This window comes from Dipodomys spectabilis, unplaced genomic scaffold, assembly GCF_019054845.1.
Source record: "Dipodomys spectabilis isolate Male_0828 unplaced genomic scaffold, ASM1905484v1 ptg000333l, whole genome shotgun sequence".
Lineage (NCBI taxonomy): Eukaryota > Metazoa > Chordata > Mammalia > Rodentia > Heteromyidae > Dipodomys > Dipodomys spectabilis.
The window spans coordinates 612004-620001 of NW_024871010.1; the positions used below are offsets into that span (position 1 = coordinate 612004).

Here is a 7998-nt window from a genome sequence, read left to right on the forward strand (position 1 = left end):
TTCACACACACACACACACAGAGTGAGAGAGAGAGAGAGACAGAGAGAGAGAGAGAGAGAACATTTTCTTGATCCATTCTTCTACTGAGCAGCATCAGGGTTGGTTCCATATCTTAGCTATGGAAAATAATGCTACAATAAACATTGTTGTGGTGGTAGTTTTAGTATGGACTGGTTTGTGATCATTTGGGAGAATGCCCAAAAGTGGGATTGCTGTATAATAGGGAGCTCTATGTGGAGGCTTTTGAGGAACCTCCAAACTGCTTTCCAAAGTGGATGAACAAGTTTACACTCCCACCAAGAATGCCGTAGGCTTCCCTTCTGGCCATATCCCTTCCAGCATCTGTTGTTGTAAAAATATGGAACAATTCACTAATTTGTACATCATCCTTGTCCAGGGACCATGCTAATCTTCTCTGTATGTTCCAATTTTAGTGTATGTGCAGCCAAATTGAGCACAAAACATTTTTTATATATAAAAAGTAATTGATTTTCTTAAACTAGACAATTCAACAAAAATAAGTTCAAAAGAATTGTGAAATTTTAGAACCATGTGTTTCTTATATAAGCACACATTTAAGAATAAAGTCAAGATTGACATATCAAAAACAAAATAATTCCAGATATTTGTTGTTCATGAGATTTGTAGGAGGAGGAGTTCAATTATTCTACAAAAGGCACTTGTCATAATGATCATTGCAGCAAATGTTAAGGTTTGTTAAAAGTTTTAATGTTTTAAATATGTTTAATTTTGGGATTTGCTTATATATGGCAAAATTAAGTCATAAAAATTTTTGATAACGTATATAATATTTCTGGTAGCATGTACTAGTAAGTATGTACATTTCAGATTTTATAGAAACCTTACTAATGAGAAGTTGCAAAGACTGTGTAAAGAAGCAGAGTGAAGAGTTAAGATTTTAAGTACACAGTTTCTGTTAAATCTTTAGGGCTCCTTTACGTTATATATTAGTGGTGAACAAGTAATGATATAATCCACATACAAATGATGAGATGAACTATAAATAGTAATCTTAGTGAGTAAATTTAAAGGCTACTTATAGCTTTATCCAGTTTTAAATGTACAGGAATATGAGAAAATAGTAAACTCTACTATGTGCACTTCAAATACTGAAAACCCTGGTAATTGTTTTGTTTTTTATTTTAGTAATCATTAATATTTAATTATTGTTTTCTTTATTTATAACAACTTTTTGTGAGTCATGATTAAGAGGTACTTTGAGAATATTATTGGGATGGCCACACAATTTTTCATAGGTGCATGTGAATTTACAAAGAGCAAAACTAAAAACAAAATATTGATTAAAAATTATATCAAGTAGAGTCTGAATCAGGAGTGTTGATAAATGTCCACACCTAAAATCTTAACCCTAGGCTGGAGCATCTTATTTAAATATTGTTGAGAATTTCAAGAATTCCTTTATGTAAGGCCCTTAGAAGTATGTACAGCATGCATGTGTACAAAGCCAGTGACAACAGACAAATATGACTAAGTTTCCCCAAAAGGAATCTATGAAGTCAATAGTTATCTTCCCAAGCAGATGAAAAAATGCATCCAAAATGATTCAGTGCCCCTACATTTGTGGAGTTATTTAAGTTATGGATTCTTTGTTAGACATATTCTTTTCTTTTAAAAATTGTCAAATATTAGTTTATAATAAACTTTGTCTAGTATTTCTTGGTTCAAAACAGAAATCTTGATACAGTTGATGTCACTTGGCTTTCTTACTATCTCAGTTCAAAGCCAACCTAGGCAGGAAAGTCTGTCACATTCTTATCTGTAACCAAACACCAAAAACGCCAGAAGTGGAGTTTCTCCCAAGTAGTAGAGTCCTAGCTTTGGGGGAAGTTGGCCAGGGAAGACATTTCTTCAGGGACATGGTCCAGCCTCTGAGTTCAAGCTCCAGAACCAGGACAAACTAAACAAACAAACAAGAAAAAAACGCACATATTTCTTTGGGACCATCCATAAAGCACTGGTTTGAGAACAGACTCCTTTTGCTGATCATACTCTCTGAATCCTGCTTTTTTGGAATACTAATTGCGCTGGAGAATTCAGGACAAGACTAAATGAATTAATAAGTGACTCCTGCAACAACAGAATCATCTCAATAGGGAAACAACCATGCATAAGACAAATTAAAACCTCCAAGTCTTTGTTTCCTTGCAAAAGAAAGCTTTTAAAACAATGTTTATTTCCTTTTGTTCTATGCTGGCCTTCAATTGGCACATTGTTTCCTTTTGAAATACTTTCAAGAAGAAGTTTTCAGACAATTTTTATATGAATAAAGAACACACTCGAAAAAATTACATGTGCAAGATAATGAGTACAGTTTTTATCAAGCATTGTAGCCTACTCCTTGGTTTCCCCTTCCCATCCCTAGACATAAAAGAAATGCAAATCAAAACAACATTGAGATATCACCTCACCCCAGTTAGAATGGGTATAATCAAGAACTCTAATGACAACAGATGCTGGAGGGCATGTGCAGTCCCACTTTTGGGCATTTACCCAAATGTTTACAAACAAGACCACACTAAAGCTACGAGCACAACTAAGTTTATTGCAGCATTATTTACAGCTAAGATCTGGAATGAGTACATTTTTTATCAAGCAATATAGCCTATTCCTTGGTTTCCCCTTCCCATCCTCCCCTCCCCCCTCCATCCAATCCTCCTCCCCCCAACAACAAAGTTGTAAAGTTCGTTTTTGAAATAACGACTTGTACATCTCATTGTTGCAATGGGTCCACCTGTATCCCTATTTAAATGATTTGTTTTTTTTCTGTTCCCCTCCAGAAATTATACCGACATCAAATACAGTGAAATCAGGGGTTATTGTTATCCCGTGGGGAAGGGACATAAAAAGCTACAAGGAAATTATCTTATAAATGTGTTAGAAAAAGTCACATGAAAGAACAAAAAACATTCGAATACATATCTTAGGGTTCATTTCCCTAAAATCAACTTATCTGATCTTTTCTGTTTGACTCAGACATATACTAGTTATTGTAAATAAGGAAAACCATGGGACCTATGTTTCTTTGGGCGTGGCTTACTTCAATTAATGTAATTTTTCCAAGTCTTTCCAGTTCCTAACAAATGGGACAATGTCATTCTTTCGGATGGAGGCATAGGATTCCATTGTGTATATATACCACATTTTCTTGATCCATTCATCTACTGAGGGGCATCTGGGTTGGTTCCATACCTTAGCTATGGTAAATAAGGCTGCAATAAACATAGTCGTGCTGGTACCTCTAATGTGGCCTTGTTTGTGAACATTTGGGTAAATGCCCAAAAGTGGGATTGCTAGGTCTTAGGGGAGCTCTGTGTGGAGTCTTTTGAGGAATCTCCAAGAACCGACCTCAGGACCACTGGAATAGAATTGAAAACCCAGAAATGAACCTACAAACCTATAGCCATCTAATCTTCGATAAGAGAGCTAAAAAAATTGAAGAAAGACACCCTCTTCAGGTAAAATGAATGTTTTCAGGCTTCATAGAACTAGCACAAAGACATCTTTGGACATGAGGTAACACGCCTTTCAGAGACAACTTAGTAAATACAAAATATAAAATTTAAATGACTTATAAAAACATTATTCATGTACATATGGCCATATAAGATAATGTTAAGAAAAATGAAACCCAAGATAGGGACACAACTTGTTTATTCTTTATTGAAATTGTTTTTAATGTATCTAAAATGTACTATGTGATTTTTTCGTTTCTCCTCCATGTTCTTCCCGCATGATATAACTCCTGTTTTCACTGGATAGGATGTTGGTGCCCTGCATCTTGCATATACATTTTTCTAGTGTGGGGAGGAGAAGGGAAACAACAAAATGTTGAAACAAAGATTCAGGATGACCTATTGTAACAATGATATGAACAAGACACTATGTAGAAAACGAATTTTACAACTTGTGGAGAGGAGGGGGAATTGGTCAGATGGGGAGGAATGGATAACACAGAAAAAACAAAAGAGGATGTAACAATAAGAAATGTACTCATTACCTTACTTATGTAACTCTAAGCCCTCTGTACATTATTTTTTACTATAAAAACATAAAAGAAACCATTATCCATGAGTACATTAACTTCAAATTCCATAAATGCTCTTAAATTAAATTTAACTTGGAGAAGATTCTCAGAAAAATTTATTTGTGTGTTTGTTGTGAATTATTTCCCAAGTGTATACAAGTTAACAGTAGAAGAAACAATAGGAATAATAAGAGAAAGAAAAGTTCTGTGTTTAAGTCTAATGGTTCATATACTATGGAAGACTCTGCAAATAAGACAACATTGAACCAATAAAGCCAAGGCCATTATGTAGATCTATGGGAGTGACATAGAGAAATAATTAATACTAAGAGGAATATGAACGATGAGGCCACTCTCTTTCAACTTCTATCTCTAAATCATGGTTGCTAATCACGCAAATTTGTAAAATGTACAATTGAAGAATAATTCTGGTTCCAAAGTAAGTTAGATATAAGAGCATGGACTTAACTGGAAAAAAAGTCCATGGTGAGAAAGCAGGAATTATACTAGCAATGAACTGGTGGCCAAGATCTCATTTCTTTTTCTTTCTTTCATCTTTTTTCTTTCTTTTTTGTTTTTTTTTTTTTTTTTATGGTTGAGGCAGGGTTTGAACTCAGCCTGGGAAATATCTCTCCATTCTTCAGCTCAAGACTAGTGCTCTACCTGTTGAGCCACAGCGCCACTTCCAGTTTTCTGGTGGTTAATTGGAGTTAAGTGCCTCAGAACATTCCTTTCCTACTCATACAGGATTTGAACTGCAATCCTCAGATCTCAGCCTCCTGAGTATCTAGAATTATAGGCGTGAACTCAAGTGATGGAATACTAGTGATGAGCAAGATTGCTGAATGAGGTTGCTGAGGCTTTTGCATACAAACATACAAACATACACATACACACAGAGGCACATATATGTGCAAACACACCTGCACAAATAAAACAACTCTCAGAATATGGAGAAATGTTAGAAAACAATAGAAAATATATCCTGAGTAAGACTAGATCAAGTGATAATTTTTAATATTAGAAAGTCCTCAAGTGAAATTTATTCAAAGTTTGATAATATTACATACCTAGGGACCAGAGATAAAAAGAAAGTCAATTAATCATTATTAAAGGGATAGGATCCATGGAAGAATGAATCAGAGACCCCTGCAGGTGCATCTGAAAATGTTCATATCCTGTGTGAAATGATAGAACATCTTTGAAAATAGTACATAAACAACTTGAGGAGTCAGTCTAATGAATAAGATCATAGGAGAAGCTGAGAATTGCTAGTCTGTATCTAGATTAAATAAACCACCAAACTATGGAAGGGCAATTTGATACAAGCCTGGAATTCTAACACTCAAGCTAAGACAGGAGATTAGAGAGTGGGATTACATAGTGATACCTTCCCTGGACCAGGTAGTATAATTTTGTCTCAATGAAACAAACCAAACAACAAGAAAGGAATACACAGTTGGAAGTTTGGGCTAATTTTGTCATTATGTTTTGAGAAGGCAAGTTTCCTATTGAAATGCAACTCATATATAATCCTCAGTTGTGTTTTAAATGCTCTCTGCATTACACAACATTCCTAGATGCAAAATGGCTCATGATTCCCAATCAAAAATTTGAAAAAATAAGCATCATTCTGTTGGATTTCAAAGAAATAATGAAGGATTACAAAATTTTAAGCCTGGAAAAATACAAGTTCATCTAATGTAGGACTTTGTAGATCTTGCTAAACTAGAATTTATATTTAAAATAAATATTTTGGTTTTGTTTCTAATTTCATATTCTATAGGATACTACAAAATTCTTTTTAAGTAGAGGTTTTAATTCACAAATTCACACATGAATCAGGCATTTTATTTGCTTACAATATTCTTTCAAGCGAGGTATAATTAGAACTTAGTTAATTGATAATTCCAACAGTTCATGTATAAAATGAGATAGTGTGAATAATCTGCACAGAGTTGCCAACAAATGGATGATATTAATTTATTAATTTAGAACAAGCAATTTTTTGAGGCTTTGGTGTAACATGGTATGAAGACAGTAATTGTGTGAGGTCTTGGTTCTTCTATCTATTTGTAATACAGGAAGAAATTTCCTTAATTACATGCCTCTGTATACAATGAGAAAAATGCGAGGTTGGAGTTGGTTTTATTTTTTGGTTTGTCCTCAGGTTTGAACTCTGGGCCTGGCCACTCTCTTTGAGCCAGTTTTTGCTCAAGGCTCATGCCCTACAACTTCAACCTCAGTGCCACTTGAGTCTGGCTTTTCCTGAGAAGTTTATTGGAGATAAGAATCTAAGGAAACTTCCTGACTGGGTGGGCTTTGAACCATAATCTTCTGATCGTAGCCTCCTGAATATCTAAGATAGATAAAAATATAAATATTATTTGCAAGTGCTCTGATTTCTAGAAATCAGAAAAATGTTGCAGCAAAGTTTAGTGTAGTGTACTTTCCACAATAGGAAAGGCATCATATTAGCACAAGTGTAGTATTTTTTCACAATAGTGATAAGCTATTCATGATGTGAATTAAGGGAATTTTAAGGTGCACCATACAAATTGGAAACTGTTGGGCTAGGAAGACTTTATGGCATAAAAACTTGGGATTGATGATCACAGAAATAATAGCTTACTCTGATGAACAAATGTTTACTCTTGAGGAATTAATTATTACACATACTTCGTAGTTATATCCTCCACCAGAATGTGGCTATTTTTTTGTTGATTTCTCAATATGTAGCACCCAATTAGAAACTGTAGTTATTGCAGAATTAAATAACATACAAACAGGTACTGTTTTTAATATCTCTGATATGGAATGTTCAGAATTTGAAAATGAGTAGTTAGTATTTGTAAGAACTTTGAAGAACACATATATTATGTCCTTTTAACAATTATTCAGTTTTAAAAGTTAGGAGTTTCCATAGAATTAAACTGTTTTCTGTTTTACTATGGGACAATATTAACTTATAATTTTTTTTGAAAATTATGACAGATATATTGTGAAAATATTGTATATTTGGATAACATTCAAGTTGATGAACCTCTGATAAAGAAAGGTGTAATTAATTCAAATTAGATGCCAAATAGTGTTCATTTTTTAAAAGGTAATGCACATAGGATAATATTTACTATAGCAATACAGTGAAATTATACTTTATGTAACTTAGTTTTGTTTAATTTTATTTTTAAGGTGATATATACAGGGGTTGCATTAATTTTAAAGTAGTGAATACATAACATGTCGAAATTTTACCCACTACCTCATTTTTCTCACACTTTTCCTTTCCCCCCAAACCCCTCACAAGTTGTAATGTAAATTTCCAACATTTTGTCTTGTGAGTACTGCTACTGCACTGGTTTGCACTTTGTCTTTTGTCTCCCCAATTTGCTGTTCATCTTGCCTTCTCAAATTAAGGTAAATGCATGTGCAATACACACAGTATTGAAATCAAATACAGCAGGGGATAAACTATAGGGGAAAACACAAAAGAAAAAAGAAATCACGTAGTACATTTAAAAAAAAAAAAACAACCACAAAGAAAAACCACTATTTCCATATCTAGGTGTTTATTTTGCTCATCCTATATGCAAAGCTTTTGAGCCATTCTGCTCATCTGCTAGTGTTATTCTATACATATCCTATTATTACAAATGAGGGAAACTATGGAATCTGTTTCTTTGGGTCTGGCTTATTTTATTTAGCAGGATTTTTAAAAATCTTTCCATTTCCTTTTGAATTGGAAGCATAGAATTCAACCATATATATATATATATATATATATATATATCAACAAAATGTGATATATATACATATATATATCACATTTTGTTGATTCGTTCATCTACTGAATGGCATATTGGTTTGAAAATGTTTGCATGTAAGTATTACTTAGGGTCATTCAAAAATGACAGATGACACCTCCCCAGAA

The 7998-nt window shown here is 33.7% G+C and overlaps 1 non-coding gene across 1 annotated transcript; it reads right to left on the reverse strand.

Moving 5' to 3' along the window:
• Positions 1–353: 353 nt before the first annotated feature.
• LOC122095066 lies at positions 354–459 on the reverse strand. Its single transcript, XR_006145016.1, has one exon. It is a non-coding gene; the product is annotated as a U6 spliceosomal RNA (small nuclear RNA).
• Positions 460–7998: the final 7539 nt, after the last annotated feature.